General features: G+C 39.1%; 1 protein-coding gene across 11 annotated transcripts in view; it reads right to left on the bottom strand.

Annotated features, from left to right (window-relative positions):
* The window catches only part of LOC143035200 (guanine nucleotide-binding protein subunit gamma-1-like), a 93,094-nt gene that overhangs the window by 59,104 nt on the left and 13,815 nt on the right, over positions 1-20,175 (bottom strand). The window contains exon 1 of one of the 11 annotated variants that reach the window (XM_076201903.1): positions 1,286-1,517. The exons of 7 other annotated variants lie outside the window; for them this stretch is intronic. The gene's annotated coding sequence lies outside the window, so the exon portion shown is untranslated. 3 more of the 11 variants (XM_076201910.1, XM_076201909.1, XM_076201911.1) reach the window with 3 other exon arrangements.

The following is a 20,175-nucleotide window of genomic DNA, read 5'->3' as shown; positions in this document are numbered from 1 at the left end:
ATTTGTAGAATAAGTTAGATGAATATACAAACCCAAGCCAACACAGTAATAAATCTCAAAACAAGGTTTGACAAACGGAGGAAAAGGGACGGGACACCATGAGCATTGCTCCAACCCCGTACATTACAAACACACACACTACGCCAAATGCAAAATATGCATGTATAAAAGGTTCAATACATAAAGACATGTATATATGCAAGTATTATTCCCAACATCAGCTGAAGACCTCAACTCGTTTAAGGCTCCGGCCACGTGGTTTTATTCGGTTTGGAGCAAACCATCAATTCAACCCAATCGCACCCACTGGGTAGATTATTTTGTAAATCTGTAAATTACAGTTCGCATATCAACCTCTGGAAATACAATTACAAACACGTGAGATCGCGTGCGCAGTACGTACACACATACATACACACACACCCACGAACAAATCTGGATGTGCATGTGTACTAGGTCACAGCATTAACTATAGATCGGGCAATATATGAACTTTGAGTTCTCCTCCGTAAGGGCAACAGCTGTCGATCACGAGATCAACGCGTGATCCAAGACCGTGGTGAATCAGACACACACACACACACATAAGAATAACCTGACCAAATGACACTATTAATGCTCGAGACAGCTTTACCTCAAACCCAACCTAAACATACAATAATAGAACCTAAATAAGCACGTGCATCTGACGTACAAACACGTGTTTGGCGTCCACACTCGAACAAAGAAAATGTCAAACACGCGAACGCAAGTTGAAGGGAAATTATCACACGGCCTCTACATGTGCTAAGCATAAGGTCTACCGCACTGGCAGCATACATAAACATGAACTCTACACATAAGACACAAAACATATCCACGGCCAGCTACATATTCAGAAGCTATAAAAAATGCATGCAGCATACATGTTTAAAGTAACAGGTTTAAGAGTAGCCCTTTATACGAATGTATATAAACATAAAACGCAATTTTACTGGTAGGTCTTCAGGTAAACAACACAGGCAGTAACTCAACACTGCAAATCATTAACTATCCCCAGATCGATGCCCGGACAACATGTAAGATGTCTACAGCACTACGCCTTCTCTCTAGTCACGTCTCTGTAAAACACACACACACACATTGTACATACACACCTGCACAGCAAGAGCTTCAAGAGAACACCTTCACGCGCGCACGAGCTCACCAACACTAGGAACACCACCGACTACTCTCGAGCGAGCGAGACCCACCCTCGTTGCTGAGGGCTCGTCAGTTTCACGCACGAACGCACGCACACACGCACCTGGCCCTGGACGACGGGGGCGAGGTGGGACGGGCAGGGCAGCGAGGCAGCACACTACGACGGGGAAGACGAGGACGAAGACGACGACGACGACGACGGCTGAGCGAAGAAGGAGGCGGAGGAGGGGCGGGCCCTCCTGGTCCACACACAGATCTTCGCACACTAAGGCACCACGCAAGCTCGTGTTGGCCAACCCTCCCTCCTCCTCCTTCTCATCTTCCTCCTCCTCCTCCCAGGTCCCCTTCCTCTTCCCCTTCTTCTACCGTGGCGCCTCCCCCCTCCTCCTCCTCCTGTCCCTTCATAAAACATGAAGGGAGAACGGCATGTAAAAGGATGACGAGGGGACAGGGAAGATTGGGAGGATAGGAGAGGGATGAACAAGAGGGGGGGGGGGCAAGGGGGAGGAGAGGAAAGCGAGAGTTGGAGAAGACGAAGAAGAGAGCGGTGAACGAGAAAAATTGCGGACTTTGAAGAAAGAACGACAAAGTGAAAGTGCAACGAAGGATTGAGCGGGCACGGGGAATCGAGGGAGGAAGGAAGGAAGGTAGAGAGGGAGGGGGAGGGGGGAGGGAGGAAGGGAAGAAGGAAGGGAGGGAGAGACTGAGGGAAGAAGAGAATGGGGGGGTGAGAGTGATGTAAGGAGAATGAAGGAAGAAGACTAAGGAAGGGAGAAAACGAGGGAGGGAGAGAGCAAGTGAAGGAGAGAGTGGGTAAGGGGAGAGAGAAGGGAGAGAGTTAAAGAAAGGAGAGGGAAGGCGAGGAGAGAGGAAGGAGAATGAGGGAATTGTGTGCGTGTGTGTGTGTGTGTGTGTGTGTGTGCGTGTGTGTGTGTGTGTGTGTGCGTGCGCGCTAACACCGTGGTTGAAGAAGGCTAAGCACAGCATACGAAAAGTGGGGATGGAGAAACTGCGGACTCCGAAAAAAAAACAGATTGACCCAGAGGCCCAGATAGTCGATGTGCTAAATAGAAATACAATTTTTAAGGAAAACCATAGTGCACACACTGGCCTGACTCCATGAACTATCTCTCACCCGCAAAGGCAACAGCTGTCGATCACGAGCCCAGCACGTGATCCAAGATCATGGTGAGCCTCGCACGCACACAAATGCAATTTGCGGAAGGTGACATGGCAGGATTGGGGAGACGGAGGGCGAGGGGCAGAGACTGCAAATGCCACAAGATGATAAAAGGTCTGAGAGAAGAGGAAAGAAGCAAGGGAAGGGAAGGGAAGGGAAGGAAAGGGCGACAATGACAAACGACGAGTGGAGGGGGGGAAGGCAGAGAGGTGAAACGTGACGAAGCAAGTTTCCAGGAGAGTCATGGGGGAGGAAGAGGAGGAGGAGGAGGGAGTGAAGACGAAACTGTAAGAATAAGCCATCCCAACAAAGAGAACGCCACATGAATGGTGGGTGAAGGGAGGGCTGGCGAAGCAAAGGGCCGGAAGACGGGAGATCCCCGTGTTCAGAATAAAGGAGGAAGGAAAGGAGCAACAAAGGCAAAGGGATAGAGTAAGAGTAAGAGGAGGGGGTGAATGAGCGAAAATGGAAGAATCGAAGACATGGTGAGAGGACGAAAAGACGGGGAGGAACTCAAAGATGAACAAGATCGTAGAGGGAATGTGAAGGGGGGGGGGAGAAAAGGAAGGGTGAGGGGAGGGAGGAGGGGAAGTGGGAGAGGAAGGGGGGAAGATGGGTAGGGAGGTAGAGGAGATGGAGTATGGATGGTGTTGGTGGTAGTGAAGGAGATTTAAGAGGTAGAGGAGGAGGAGGAGAAGGTGGAGAATGGAGCAGGAGGACGTGGGTACAATAACGGAGCATCGGGAAACGAGAGAAAAAGTTAAATGAAAAAATACAAAACTGGGAGAGATTGAGAGCAAGGAATACAGAAGTCGTAGAGTTATGAGAGGGTTGGGGGAGGCGAGAGGAAGAAAAATGTCAGAATATCAAAGGCCAGACTTCTAACAGTTGATTTCCACTTCCAATACATTCCCCTCCAGTGGAAGTCTCCATGTTCTAGCGCATGACTCTTTTGCATGTTCTAGAATCACACTATTCTCCCTGGGTCTGCTCTCACTAAGGTCCCCCACAGAGATGCAGTGTTCCCATAGTTCAGCGGGACAGGCTGCAGTAAATTCCCATTTTACCTTCCAAAAATCACGTTTCGGGTCAAAAGAAACCACTAATAGGGAACAATAATGTCCATGCCTTGCCCCTTGTACTCCCAGTTGCTATTCTTTCCTCTGTTAAGCGTCTCTAGGCGTAAGACGCCTGTCAACTGCGCTTCACCACACAAGAACCGCAGCAGTGCAACGTGACACTCAAAGAGACCATGGCAGGAGTTCTGTGACTTCCCATAGAATTATTGCAATTCCCGTGTCAAAAACTCCTTTGTATGTGCAGATACACTGAGGTTTCCTTCAGGGAGGGAGACTGGGGAAGAAAAGAGGCGATAAAATTATAAGAAGGAAACATAGAAAGAGAAAAAGGAGACACACAGAAAAAAGAGAAAGAGAAAGAGAGAAAGCTCTTCCAGAGAGACCATCCCCAATCCAATTACAGTTGGAGACCATCTTCCACAGTCCATTTGCTTTCTACTCTCTTCGGCAAGGAACCTTATTAGTGTAATATCATAATACCTGCGATTGGTGGTTTCTGAATCTACCTTTTTCACACACACACACGCGGGAAGTCCAAGTTCAAGCCCCGCTCACGGTTTGGAAGCTTCACCAACATAGCTATCCGTCACTCTTCCTCGGAATAGTATGGGCATTCTGTCAGTCCATCACATCGGGCAATAAACGAGCATCGGTACTCTCATCGGGAAGGGTAACAGTTGTCGATAACGAGTCCAGCACATGATACAAAGCATGGGTGACTCAAACACATATAGTTTTGAATACAAACGACCAAATGCAGATACGAGAAGACCAACGCGACCCTCTTCCTCTATGGGAAAGGCTAAATTCGTTTACCGGCCCCCACCCACACCCCCGACACCATCTAAAGGACGCATTAGGTCCAATTTAGCGAGGCCAAACTCACCTAAGAGGAAGACTCTCTCGGTACCTCAGTGGTCCTCGGAAGAAACCCCTCTTGGTTCCACGCAGAAGACCTCACTCGTGGCCCCTTCTCGAGAAGGAACGGAACGAAACTAAACGAAACGAAACGAAACGGACGGAACGGACGGATAGACGGACAAGTACTTGAGATGCTTATGTTCGCCAGACAACACCTGAAAGACACCCATACTTCGATTACTCTAAGGCGGTTGGTCTGGTTATTGTGTGCGTGTGAGTGTGTGTGTGTGTGTGTGTGTGTGTGTGTGTGTGTGTGTGTGTGTGTGTGTGGGCGCGCGCGCACGTTTATGGGTGCTGTTCGGCGTTTTTCTTCAGTTGAGGGGAATCCCCTGCTTCCATTACTTGTTTCCTCACAATGCTTAAATTTCCTTTTTTATGGCCATGTTCTCCAGGCACTTCCCTCTCTTATTATCATTATTTTTTCTTTCTCACAGGTTCTTTTCCAATCTTTTTTATCTGCACATTCTTTTCATTTGTCCCCCCTCCCTTTTCTACCATCCACCCCCTGCGCATTCTTCTCCCCTCCTTTCAACATTCCTATCGCCTTCTAAACCTCCCACATTATAATCTCCTCATATTCCCCCTCCTTCCTCTGCTCCACCACCCCATCATCCTTCCCATGCCGCTTCCACTCTTACGTAGTTCCTCCGATGAGTTGATTACGGAAGCAACTTTGGCGCGTTACCACCACGTCCTTCATTTGTAACACAATTTCGCCCTTCCCCTTCTTCCCGCTCACACTGAAACCAAAGTCTTTTCATACTTGGCCTAAATTTCCTTAGCATCGTTCCCCTCAGCCTAAGTTAATTCTTCATCTATCTCTTTCCCTTCACGTTACCGTGTTCACGATTATTTTATCTTTTGCCTAGTGGATGAAAGGTTTTAACGAGGGTGATGCAAACAAGGTCATCATATTAAAACAACAGGGCAGGACTCGCAGTAATGGTTATAAACTGGACACATTTAGATTTAAAAAGGAAATAGGCAAGAATTGGTTTACTAATAGGGTGGTCGACGAATGGAATAAACTTAGTAACCATGTAGTAAGCGCTGAAACTATCAGTTGTTTTAAGAAACGATTAGACAACTTTATGGATGGGGACGACATGTGGTGATGGATGCGGAGCTGCCTAGAGTAGGCCTTATGGTCTCTTGCAGTCTCCTTCATTCTTATGTTCTTATGTACCGTACCTCCGCCACCATTGCTCGTTTCCTCCCCTCCAGCCTTTCCCGCTCTTTATACGACGCTACTTCTTAAAAGAAGAAAAACAAATCTAAAGGTAATTCCATTCTCTACTAATTGTCTTCACCCTTATTTCTCTCTACTTCCTTCCAATTCCACGTTCGTATTTCCCGCCAATCATTTCATCATTACCTCCCTTTTATACTCTCCTCTGCCTTCCCCCAAGAGTAACCTTCACGAAGATGTCCAAGAATCGTACTCATTCTTCCTCCATTCACGAGCGTACGGGTACAGTTGACGTTGTCAGTCGGTTCTTCTCCCAAACGTATTTTTCATTAAAAGTTCTCTTCCCGCACACATTTCAAGTAATAAATATCAAATATTTTCTGCCATGACTGTCTTTCATTCAAAACTTGTCAGTCCTTCTTCCCACGATTCTTTCTTGCTCTTGTATCGACGACCACAACCCTCTCAAACAAATTTTTTCCTTTCTTTCGTCCATTTCATGCTGTTTAGGCCATCGACGAGACAATACAATTTCAAAACCCGCGTCACGAAACGGTCCCTACGCAGCGTTTCAAGATTGTAACCGTCACATACAGTACATCATTTGAGGACAAAAGTCTTTAATGATTTCATAACATTCTTCTCCCTGGAGCTTTTCCAAGTGCACCTCTATCAAATGTACAGCGTCTCCGTGTTTTTTAGGCTTTTGAAGTACAGACGAAGATTACAATCTCGTGCAGTACATTTTTTTTTTTTTTTTTTTTTTTTTTTTTTTTTTTTTTTTTTTTTTTTTTTTTTTTTTTTTTTTTTTTTTTTAGATTTTATGAGTTTTTGGCCGACGGCCAGGCACTGCATCGTGCAGTACATAGAAGCCTCTATGCCCTTCCAAAACCTTACCCCCCCCCTTCACCCTGGTGGTGGAACGTTGAACATTCCCTCATACTGCTCTATAGTATTTGACTGCTGAGATATCCGATGGAAACGAACATCAAAATCATTCAAATAAGTAAAAATAAAAATTTCCACGTGTTGCTGCCAATATAATTACGCAAATAGAAATAACAATTTTGCTTTCTTTCCGAAACTTCCAGAACTCGTTATACGTAATGAACGCACACACACATCCAATGGGACCTTTCGCAGTGAGCAAATTGATACCAGACACCGCCAGATTTTGTAATTCTTGCCGGAAAATAAATACTTTTTTGGGCAAGTTTTATAAGCTTACAGAGGTGTATCGTTGTACATTATTGTGTCTGAAATTTAAGTCAATTAATTTCATGATTGCAAACGGCATATAGCATTGTTTGAGCCTCTATTTATAATCACAGATGATATTCGTAAAACAGCCTATAATTGTATCAAGCCAAGCAATTTGTCATTTCTACCGACTTCAATGGACGTATACTGATATATACTTTCATTTGAATGCACCAAGCAATAGGCAAATCCATGTAATGTATCGAAAATATAATTTTGCATCGAAGACTTAATTTTTTCGGTACGATAAACTTTGTCTTTCTCTTATTTTTTCTTGAATCTGACGTGCAGTTTGCCACGGCACACGTAAAATTAGCAATATTTGTTTGAAAATAGCTCCCAGCAGATCTAAGAGGCTATTCTTTACAAAAATGTCGTTAACTTCGTGCGTCCGCCACCACTGTTATTTTTTATCTCACTGATTATCTTCATATACAGGACGTGACAGTGATATCCATTATTTTTCAACACTCTCAGATAAAATGCACAAACCGAAATCAACATCCTCTTATTTTTACTGCTCATAGTTACTTCAGTAAAAATAATTACCTATTTTTAGTTTTACCTTATAATTAAACTAACAAAGCCTTATCACACACCAGTAAGTAAAAATTATAACATTAAGAGTCATGTTTTTAATTTTAAATACATTTATGCAGCAATTTATGGCGTATCTTTTTTTAAATATCGGTTTCCAAATTAGCTAGGTCACCCCTTTGCCTCGTGAAATCCGAGACAATTGAAAATTCTAGCACTAATAGGAATCTACGAACCTGACTGCGAAAGGTCCCATTACGCATCACTTGCATTTCCTACATGTATACAAAATACTAATAGAAATGACAATTCCTAGCATAAACAGGCCTGCTGTACAAATAGTTTTCACCGAATTGATAAGAATATGCTCTCCTGTATATTTCGTTGCTTCCAATGATTATACACATTGGTGCATGCCTATGTAATATGCACGCAATACCAGGGGCAGACTCTCTTTGAAACTGGGACAGAATCAGGGCCTAAGTCCTGGACACAACCAAGTCTGTGCCATGCTTTTATATTTTTTTTGCTGGTTTTCATGATTGCAGTATCTACTGCTTAATATATTATTCAAATGAATCAATTATGTTTACTAATGACAGGGTTACTTGATGCTTATTTGATAACATTATGGTTTAATGTGACCCATCAAAGACATTAAGAAGTTTCCTCATGAATTCTTAAATCCCATTATCAGTTTCCTATAATACAGGGATTTATTGGCATCAATTACCTGCAGTAATCAGTAACCTGTAGATGAATAAAATAAAACTTGTGTGATATCAATTTCCATGGTGTTGAAATTTAAACTGCTAATGTCAAGCAAATCTGGGTGTTCAGATTCTGATGACTACTCATTTAGAAATCACCATAGAATGGGTGACAGAATTACTCTATAATCAACACATTCACATGCTTTATATGGCTTGCTGCACTGCTTCTGACTAAGGCAGTGGGCAGGAGACAGGGATGACCTTTCATCCACAAGGAGTCAAGATGAGAGGGATACAAGGGTGGTGGATGGGAGTGAAATTGGGGGGATGGGGGGTTATGCCTTGACTGGCTACCTCCATTATAAGGGGGAAGCCCTTGGTGTGTGTATTTACCTAGTTGTATTTTACGGGAAGGGGAGCTATGCTCGTGGAGTCCCGTCTTCATATCTTGTTTTATCTAGACTGTTTTTAAATTCGTGTATCGTTTTTGCACACACATTTTCATCTAACTTGTTCCAAACGTCTATTACCCTGTGAGGAAAGCTATTCTTTTTCAGGTCTCTTCTACAACTGTCTTGATTTTCTTCCCGTGTCTTTTTGTATCTCTATTATCCCATTTTATTAGATCCTTTCTATCAATAGTTTCTATGTCTTTCATAATTCTATAAATAGTTATCAAGTCTCCTCTCTCTCTTCTTTGCTCCAATCTCTGTAGCTCAAGTTTTGCTAGTCTCTCCTCATATGATAGTTCTCAGAGTGTTGGTGCCAATTTCATAATTGCTCTTTGTATTCTTTCAAGTTTTGTTATACATTTTTTTGTACTTGGTGACCACGTTGTCACTGCATACTCCAATCTTGGTCTTATCAAAGTGACTAGTATTTTTTTTCACCATTTCTTCGTCCAGGTATGTAAATGCCACTTTGATTGTTCTTATTAAATTATAAGTTTCTCCAAATTTTTTGTTTAAATGTTTCTCAGGGGACATATTATTCATAATAACGACTCCCAGGTCCTTCTCATTTTCTACCTTTTTAATTTCCTCTCACAATTTATACGACTCCACTATTCTTTTTTTGCTTCTTCCAAATTCCATTATACTACACTTCCTACTCCATTCCCATACTTTATTGAGATCACTCTGCAGTGACTCACAATCTTCTACAGTGTTCACTTTTTTCAACAATTTTGCATCATCCACAAACAAGCTCATATAATTTTCAATTCCTTTATCCATATCATTGATATATAAAGCAAACATTATTGGGGCCAAAACTGTTCCTTGTGGAACTCCACTAATAACTTCATCCCAATTAGAATGTTTGTCTCTTATCACCACTCTTATTTTTCTTTCATGCAAGAAGTCTTCCATCCACTTAAGCAGTTTGCCCTGTATTACTCCTGCAGTTTCTAATTTCTTTAGCAATTTCTTATTTGGCACCTTATCAAAAGCTTTTTCAGGTCTAGAAAGGCCCAATCAGCCCATCCATCTCTTTCTTGTATTACATCTATTAGCCTTGAATAGAAACACATTAAGTTTGTGATGCATGATTGTCCTTGTCTAAATACAAATTGGCTTTGTGTTTTTTTCCAAATGCTTTACCCATCTAATTTTGTTCATTCTTTCACAAATTTTAGCTATCATACATGTAAGAGAGACTGGTCTATAGTTGGTAGGGTCTTCCTTGTTTCCCCCTTTATATATTGGTACAGTACTATATTTGCTCTTTTCCAATCTTCTGGAACTTTTCCTTCTTTCAATGAACTGCTTATTAGACTATGTATTTTACCTGTAAGTTTGTTCCTGCATTATCTCAAAATCCAGTTTGCCATTTCATCTGGTCCATGCGATTTTCTGACATCGAGATTGCTCAAGTGATTCATTATTTCTTTCCTTGTTACTTCTATCTCTTTCATAGGGGGGACTTTCTCCTCCCACTCGACATCTCTAAGTTGCATGTTCTCCCTAGTAAACACCGATTTAAAATGCTTGTTCATAATTTCTGCCACTTCTATTTCCTCTGTGTATTCAACTCCTTGTCATAGTTTCTCTAATTCTTGTTTGTTTTTCAGTTTGTTGTTTACAAATTTATTAAATAGTTTTGGTTGATCTTTACACTTTTCTATGACATCCTTTTTGTATTTTCTCTTTTCTTCTCTGCAAACTTGTACATATTGATTTCTATAACTAGTATAATTTTCCATTTTTCATGTCTTTTGTCTTTCTTCAATTTTATCCAAGCTTTATCCTTTTTGTCTTTTAACTCCCTACATCTTTTGTTGTACTAACACTTTACATATCCTTTTTCTTGTTTTTGTCTTGGAACATACTTTTCCACTCCTTTATAAATTTTTGTCAAAATATTCCATTTCTCTTCTACTGTTGTTTCCTCCTTGTGTATCCTTTCCCAGTCTGCTTTTTGAAAGAATTCTGTTATTCTAAAGAAAAAAAAAAGAAAAAAAAAGAAAAAAAAATACATCCATACATCCATCTTCCCTTTCTATATTGTTCGTTTTTTTCATGTATTTTTCCTCATTTAGTTCCAGTTCAACCAATATGCGGTCACTTTTACTTAGTGGTGTCTTATATTCAATCTTGTCCACTATTTCAGATTCTGTGATTATTAGGTCCAGTCTCAATGGTTCTTCCTCATTTCTATACCTAGTACTCTCTTGTATCCATTGCGTTATTGTATGTTCTATAATCATATCAAGTACTACATTCCCCCATAGGTCGTCTCCACCCTTCACTGTCATCTCTTCCCAGCAGATTTCTTTATTACAATTAAAGTCACCCATTATAAATATTCTTCCTCCATCTTCCATTATCTTATTTAGTGTTATCCTTGTGTTCTCTCTCTTCCCACGAAGCCGTTTTAGAAAGCATATAATTTACCACAAACTTTCTCCTCTTCCCATCCCTGTCCTCCACTTTCATCATAATCATTTCCACTCTATTCTTTCCATATGTGACATTCCTCTCATTTATATCCTTCTTAGTCAAGAACATAACTCCACCACCTTGTTTTACTTCTCTGTTTCTAATCCAATAATTATATGCACCATGTCCTACACTGTTGGGTGGTAGTGGACCTTTCAATTTTGTCTCTACAATTCCTATTATGTCCAGTTCTTTTTCCCTCAAGTAATCATTCAGTTCATTGAAGCCTGTTATTAAGCCATCTATATTTGTGTAAGACACTTTTAATTTTCTGCTACCTCCATCCTGTTTTCTGTTTCCCTTGTGTTTTTTTCTGCTATGAACCATTTCCTCAATTTCATATCCACTACTCTCCAATAGAATTTCTCTTTGACTCTGTTCTGTTCTCGTTTTTTTCCCTTATCTTTGATTCTTTTTGCTTCTCATCTTCTCTTTCCTCTTTATTCATCTCTCTTTTTATCCATACCTGTTTATAAAGATCACTTTTGGCTACTTTCCTTGTTTTTGCTAAGATATTCTTTGCTGTCATCTGTGACCTGAATTTAACCTTAATTGGTCCGGTCTTATCTGTATTGTATTTATCTAGTCTATATATTTCTTCAATTTCTTTCCCTGTTACTTGTTCATCTTCTTGAACTTCTAATATCTTGTTTACTTTTTCCTCCTCCTTTACTCTTGAAGTCCTATTTGGGTTATGCTTCTCTTCCATCACTAATATAATTATACATTTCTTTTTATCCACTAAGTCTCTTCCTATATTCTCCTTCTCCTTCATCACTTTAATAACTGTGTCCTTAGTTTGTTCTTTCATCTGTTGTTTTACTACATCTCTAAATTAAATGTTGTTCTCTTGGACTTTTCTCCAACCCTGTACATCTTTTGCTATGGATTCTTTATTATCTTTATTATTCAGGCCCCGGAAGTCAGAAGGAATGTCAACAAAAGATCCACAGACGATAGAGGAGAAATAGAAGAGATTAGTAAAAATTAGAAATATAGATAAGATCAATGCAATGGAAGGTGAAGATAATTATTTCCATGGATTTAATGGGGGAGGGGGAGATAACCTCCCCCGATTAGCAAATCTAGAGAAAATGAGCGAACAGTGGGAGGTTAAGTTCAGTCAACTTACACAAAAAGTTGATAAATTGGAAGAACTAAAGAAGGAGAACCAAAACCTAAATAAATAGAAAAATTAAAAAGACAATTAAAAGAAATAAAGGATGAGAATGAGGAATTAAAGAGGAATAATAAAGTGAATAATGAGTCCATAGCAAAAGAGGTAAGTGGTTGGAAAAATGTTCAGGATAATAGCAAAATTGAATCTAGTGAACACACTAAGGACACAATTATTAAAGTGATGAGAGAGGAGAATATAGTAAGAGACTTAGCAGATAAATAGAAATGTATAATTATATTAGGAATGGAAGAGAAACATAATCCAAATAGGACTACAAGAGTAAGAGATGAGAAAGAGTGAACAAGGTGCTAAAAATAATCCAAGAAGGTGAACAGGAAATAGGGAAAGAAATGGAAGAAATATATAGACTGGGGAAATACAGTATAGACAAGACCAAACCAATTAAGGTTAAATTTAGGTCACAAATGATAACAGAGAATGTCTTATCAAAAACAGGAAAACTAGGAGAAAGTGATCAGTACAAACAGGTATGGATAAGATGAATAAAGAAGGAAAGAGAGGAAGAGAAAACAAAGAATCAAAGCTAAGGAAAAAAAACGAGAACAGAACAGAGTCAAAGAGAAATTCTATTGGAGAGTAGTGGATATGAAAGTGAGGAAATGGTTCATAGGAGAGAAAAACAGAAGGGAAACAGAAAACAGGATGGAGGTAACAGAAAATTAAAAGTGTCTTACACAAATATAGATGGATTAATAACAGGCTTCAATGAACTGTATGATTTCCTAATGGAAAAGGAACCTGACATAATGGAAATTGTGGAGACAAAATTGAAAGGTCCACTACCACCCAACAGTGTAGGACATGGTGTATATAATTATTGGATTAGAAACAGAGAAGTAAAACAAGGTGGTGGAGTTATGTTCCTGACTAAGAAGGATATAAATGTGAGGAATGTTACATATGGAAAGAATAGAGTGGAAATGATTATGATGGAAATAGAGGACAGGGACAAGAAGAGCAGGAAGTTTGTGGTAAATTATGTGCCTCCTAAAACGCCTTTGTGGGAAGAGAGAGAACACAAAAATATGTTAGAAGACACAAGGATAACATTAAATAAGATAATGGAAGATGGAGGAATAGTTATAATGGGTGACTTTAATTGTAAAGAAATCTGCTGGGAAGAGATGACAGTGAAGGGTGGAGATGACCTATGGGGAAATGTAATACTTGATATGATTATAGAACATACAATGACACAATGGATACAAGAGAATACTAGGTATAGAAAATGAGGAAGAGCCATCGAGACTGGACCTAATAATCACATCAGAACCTGAAATAGTGGACAAGATTGAATATAAGACACCACTAAGTAAAAGTGACCACATATTAGAACTGGAACTAAATGAAGAAAAATACATGAGAAAAAATGAACAATACAGAAAGGGAAGAATGATGTATGGAAAAACGAATTTTGATAAAATGAGAAAGTTTTTTTTTTTTCAAAAAGACTGGAAAAGGATATACAAAGAGGAAACAACAGTAGAAATGGAAAATTTTGACAAAAATTTATAAAGGAGTGGAAAAGTATGTTCCAAGACAAAAGCAAGAAAAAGGATATGTAAAAGTTGGTACAACAAAAGATATAGAGAGTTAAAAGATAAAATGGATAAAGCTTGGATAAAATTGAGGAAAGACAAAAAAAAAATATATATATATATATATATATATATATATATACTGGTTATAGAAATCAATATGTACAAGTGTGCAGAGCAGAAAAGAGAAAATACAAAAAGGATGTCAGAAAAATGTAAAGATCAACCAAAACTTTTAGATTTGTAAACAACAAACTGAAAAACAAACAAGAATTAGTGAGACTACGACAAGGATTAATAGAATACACTAAGGAAACAGAAATGGCAGAAATTATGTTTACGAGGGAGAACATACAACTTGAAATGTTCAGTGGGAGGGGAAAGTCCCCCCTATGAAAGAGATAGAAGTAACAAAGAATGAAATAATGAACCACTTGAGTAATCTTGATGTCAGAAAATTGCATGGTCCAGTTGAAATGGCAAACTGGATTTTGAGAGAATGCAGGGACAAACTAACAAAATACATTGTCTAATAAGCAGTTCATTGAAAGGAAAAGTTCCAGAAGATTGGATAAGAGCAAATATAGTACCAATATACAAAGGGGGAAACAAAGAAGACCCTACAAGTGTAGTAGCAAAAATTTGTGAAAGAATGATCAAAATTAGATGGGTAAGGAACTTGGAAAAAACAATGTAGAAAATCCGAGACAGTTTGGATTTAGACAAGGAAGATCATTTGTCACAAACTTGATGTGTTTCTATTTAAGACTAATAGATATAATACAAGAAAGAAATGGATGGGCTGATTGTGCCTTCTAGACCTGAAAAAAACTTTTGAAAAGTTTCCACATAAGAAATTGCTGAATTAATTAGAAACTGTTGGAGGAATGCAGGGCAAACTTCTTACATGAAAGAAAAATGAGATTGGTGATAATAGAAAACATTCCAATTGGGATGAGGCGATTAGTGGAGTTCCACAAGGAACAGTTTTGGCCCAATAATGTTTGCTATATATATATTAATGATATGGATAAAGGAATTGAAAGTTATATGAGCTTCTTCACAGACAATGCAAAAATGTTGAAAAAAAAAAAGTGAACACCGAAGAGGATTGTGAGTCGCTGCAAAGTGATCTCAATAAAGTATGGAAATGGAGTAGGAAGTGGGAGATGGAATTCAACATTATGAAGTGTAGTATAATGGAATTGAGAAGAAGAAGAAGAAGAAGAAGAAGAAGAAGAAAAAAAAAAAAAAAAAAAAAAAAAAGAATAGTGGGATCATATACATTGGGAGAGGAAGAAATTAAAAAAGTAGAAAAAGAGAAGGACCTAGGAGTCATTATTATGAATAATATGTCCCCTGAGAAACATTTAAGCAAAATTTTTGGAGAAACTTATAATTTAATAAGATCAATCAAAGTGGCATTTACATACCTGGACAAAGAAATGGTGAAGAAAATGTTAGTCACTTTGATAAGACCAAGACTGGAGTATGCAGTGATGACATGGTCACCAAGTACAAAAAATTTATAACAAAACTTGAAAGAATACAAAGAGCAATTACGAAATTGGCACCACCGCTCTCAGAACTATCATATGAGGAGAGGCTGGCAAAACTTGAGCTACAGACATTGGAGCAAAGAAGAGAGAGAGGAGACTTGATAACTATATATAGAATCATGAAAGGCATGGAAATTATTGATAGAGAGGATCTAATAAAATGGGATGGTAGAGATACAAGAGGACATGGAAAGAAAATCATGAAAGACAGTTATAGAAGAGACCTGAAAAATAACAGCTTTCCCCACAGGAGAATAGATGTTTGGAACAGTTTAGATGAGAATGTGGTGTGTGCAAAAACAATACACGAATTTAAAAACAGTCTAGGTAAAACGAGATATGGAGATGGGACACCACGAGCATAGCTCCTTTTCCCGTAAAATATGAGGTAAATACACACACACACACAAAATAAAAAAGGAGATAAAGAGAAACGAAGAGAAGCAAAACAAAAGATAAAGGAGGCAAAAAGGAGAGCAGGTGTTAAATAGGAGAGGAGTATGATAGAAAATTCTGAAAGCAATAAAAAGATGTTTTGGAAGGAAATTAAGGGAGGAAGAGGAGGTGAGTCAAGTAGAGAAGAAAAGGTGAAAGGCTTAGATGGTCAGATCTTAATGGAAGAGGAGGCAATAAGGGGAAGATGGGCAGTGTTTTTAGAGAACTGTTGAATGTGGAAAATAGGGAGGGACTGGCGGTAGCAGTGGGAGGCACTGAGAAAATGATGGTGATGGGAGAGGAAAATGGAGGAGAAATAAGAAAATATGAGGTGCAAGTAGCTCTGAAAATGATGAAAGCAGGAAAGGCACCTGGGTTAGTTGGGTGTCATCAATAGTGTCTGAAGAAGGGAGGTAAAGTAATAGTAGACTGGCTAGTGAGGTTATTTGATGTGTGTCTAAAGGAGGGTAGAGTGCCAGAGGACTTGAGGAGAGACAGTATAGTTGCACTTTACAAGGGAAAAGGGGACAAATGTGTGTGCAGTAGTTTCAAAGGAATCAGTTTGTTAAGTGTAGTTGGGAAGGCTTATGGAATGGTTTTGAGAGGATTAGGAGAGGTGAGAAACAGTGTGGGTTTAGGAAAGGCAGGGGTTGTGTGGATCAGATTTTTGTGGTAAGGCAGATATATGAGAAAGCTTTAGCAGAAAGCTGTAAGGATGTTTTTTGGGCATTTATGGATTTGAAAAAGGCATATAATAGGGTAGACAGGAAGGCATTGTGGGAGGTTTTGTAGCTATATAGGATTGGGGGAAAGATGTTAAGAGCAATTAGGACTTTTTATGAGAGCAGTAGAGCCTGTATTAGAATGGAAAATGAAGAGAGTAAGTGGTTTGAGGTAAAGGTGGGACTGTGTCGCGAATGTGTCATGTCGCTGTGGCTGTTCAATGTGTACATGGATGGGGCAGTGCAGAAAGTAAAGACTAGGGTAATGGGGTGGGGACTGGAGATGTTTAAGGAAAATAGAGTAGGTGAGCCAGTTGTTTGCTGACGACTGTGCTTGTGGCAGGGTCAGAGGGGGATTAAGGGAGTTAGTAACAGAGTTTGGGAGGGTATGCAATAGGAGAAAGTTGAAGGTACAATGAGGTGACATGATATACTGTGGGTAACAGTAAGGTGACATGATATACTGTGGGTAACAGTAAGGTGATATGATATACAAGGGGAGAGGATGGCATAAGTTAAAAGCAAGTCTTCAAGGAGAGAGGCTGGAGGAAGTGGATAGCTTTAGGTATTTGGGGTTACATGTGGCAGGAAAGGGAGGAGCGGAGGTAGAGGTAAATAGTAGACCGAGAGAAACAGGTAAATGCCTTGGAGGATTAAAAAGTGTCATGAGAAACAGGCATTTGGGAATGGATGCAAAGAGGAGATTATATGAAGGGGTGATTGTACCAATGACTTTGTATGGGGCAGAGATGTGGAATTTCCAAGAGGCAGAGAGGAAAAGTTAGAATGTGTTTGAGATGAAATGTCTGAGAAGTATGGTACGAGTTATTAGGTTGGACATAGTGAAAAATGAGGTGAGGAGGAGAGCAGGAGTGGAAAAGGAGATTACAGACAAGGCTGATGAAAGAGTAGTGGGGCATTCTCTGTGAGATTGACAAAAAATTCAAATTAACACCCTCATCTCTCTGATTTTGCTGAAATTTAGTATATAGGTAGTTTTAGGGCTGTAAATACATTTCTGAAATTTAAAGGTCAATCCAAACTACTGTTCCAGAGATATAACTTCAGATATTTTGAAATCATATGAGAGGTCACTAACATTTGGCGACCAATTACTAGGGTGATAAGTCACAATTATATAAATGTATATATATATTTAGAATCTGAAAAAGACAAGAAATCCAAATATTTGAGTTTTAGAACTCCAGGTTAATACTGTATATATATATATATGTATAGATGAGAAAAATGAAGGCATAAGCTTTGGCTATTAGAATAAGTAAAAAAAGTTTGTTTATGGTAGTATTTTTCATATAATCAACACATAAATTACTGCCATATTTATACGTTGTCTGTCAACTGCACATATTTTTCACACTTAAGCTCCTAATCTAATTGATTACCTTTATTTCAATAAAGAAAATAAAAACTCATCTCTAGGCTATCATAAGTAGCCATATAAAATGATGGCTCCAATTGAGTCTTTTCTCCAACCCTGCTCCAGTCACCTCTTCCTTTACACTGAGGACCCAGCACTCCACATAGCAGCTCAACAATACTGCCACATGGTGTCTATTCACTGAACCACACAAAAATCCAATATGGCTACCCACAGCCAAATGACAACAAATGAACATGCCAACAATGCTTGGTCTTTTCTCTCTCTTTTTTTTTTCTCTAACTGAAGATAAAATTGAAGGTCCATAAAATTCATGGCCAAGGCCAATTTCATATGGAATAAAATCTAGTTTATTTCATGAATAAACATATTCTTAGGTAAAAACTTCTTACAACTTATTTACAGTATTTATAAACCAAGGAATCCTATTGACCTGAGAGGACTGCTTGCAAACACTGGGTTAAGGCCCACCTCTTAGTAAGGGAGTCAGAAAGTTTTTCAGAAGTTCAAACTCAAGAAACAGAGTTAACCTCACATTGACAACATATCAAACGATTACACAGGAGGAGCATGTCAACAGGAGACCATTTAGTCCATAACTAGATCGGATGCAAAAAAATTATGATAAAATCATAATATGAATAATAAAATGTATATATAAATAGGTAAAGTTAAATAATAAACAAACAGGTAAATAGTAAATAATAATATATTAACAGATAATAATAAATTATAATCAAACAGACGAATAATAACAAATATACAAATAATATAAAATAAATGGCAGGCATTAGAGCATCTTGCTTTGTTTATCTAAACACATCTTAAAGCTTTGAGCTGAACTACATTGCAATGTCTCTGCAGGAAGTTTATTCCATTCATTAACTTCATGGTTGGCAAATTTGTTTCTACCCACTTCCAAATTAAATCTATTTCCTGACAATTTGGGACCATTATTTCTTGTCAGATTCTCATTCAGTGTAATGTTGATGTGAAGATGACAATCTTCTACACCATGAGAAGAATTCAAGGCCTCCACCAAACTCATTGTCAACCAAGCAGTGTACAGCTAAGGTCTGGCATTAACAATGTCCCTGATAATCCGTCCACAATAGGAAGCAGCCTCAGTGCACTCAACAAGTGCCAAGGTCTCAGCAGACAGTGTGGATTTCACCACTCAGCAAAATTTCCCCATCCTTGAGAAAATCACAAATCCTCCCTGGGAGCCACCAGGTTCCCAAAGGGGGCATCCGAGAAGCATTCAATTATACTGTACAGTCCTCCACAGTTATCAGCTTTCTAAACAGCGAGCAAAAATGCTCACCCACAACTCAGTTGATAATATCATTGAGTCTCACAGCATCAGCCACTGTGGCATTTTTGCAATGTCCGCTCAGTTCACACACATCAAAGGCAATGTCAGGTCTTGTTTGTCTAGTTATCCAGCTCAGCTGATCAATCAGAGCACAAAATTCCTTCTTCTCACTGTCCAACAGCTCACTGAACTTGGCTGAATCCTTACTGAAATCAAGAACCATTTTCCCTTTTTTCACTGATCGCCTACTAATCAGAAGTGGAAGATTACACTCAACAACATTAACTGACAGCTCCGATCTCATACCTCCAATCCAAAATGGAAATACTACACGCTTAATGGATCTATGGGTTACACCATCACCAAATGTAAATGTACAGCTAGATTTTTCTTCTCTCATCAAGGCCAACTCTTCATTGCATTGCACAGGTTGTTCAAGTTATTATCCAACCACTGTTGACTGCTAACTGTAGGTGAACAACTGGTATCCAAAATACCACAATTATGAGACTCCTTAATCAAATGCATAATCTTAGTCTGTTTGCCATTTTCATCACTGGTGTATCCAACAAATAATGACATTTGTATCATATATTCCTCACTATTACCACTAGTATCTCGTTCACCAATAGCCCTAGATGACGTTTCATTATTCTCGTCCAAATGCGGACAATATCAAGCCCAATGGTGATGCAAATCACACATTGAGAAACTTGGCCATCACGACCCAGAGGATCTAGTCTTTGATTAGTCCCTTGGTCACTCAAGTCAACTTGCGTTGACATTGCTGCTCTGCTTCCTCTTCTTCGAAATTTATATCTGAGATGATCTATGTGGTCCCTGTCCATAGGTGGCATAATAGACCTCTTTATTATTACCACAAAAACAGGCTCAGCTTTAATGCTTGAGGGACATTCTGCACTTATGTCCACATCTGACTCCTGAGTTAAGCGCACACATAATTGCTGACAAAGGGCACGTTTTAAAGTAGTTTTCGTATTAGTAT

Source organism: Oratosquilla oratoria, chromosome 18, assembly GCF_046742065.1.
Source record: "Oratosquilla oratoria isolate Oo_2021 chromosome 18, ASM4674206v1, whole genome shotgun sequence".
Lineage (NCBI taxonomy): Eukaryota > Metazoa > Arthropoda > Malacostraca > Stomatopoda > Squillidae > Oratosquilla > Oratosquilla oratoria.
Note: the sequence above shows the minus strand (reverse complement) of the source record. Positions and strands in the feature narration are given on the sequence as shown.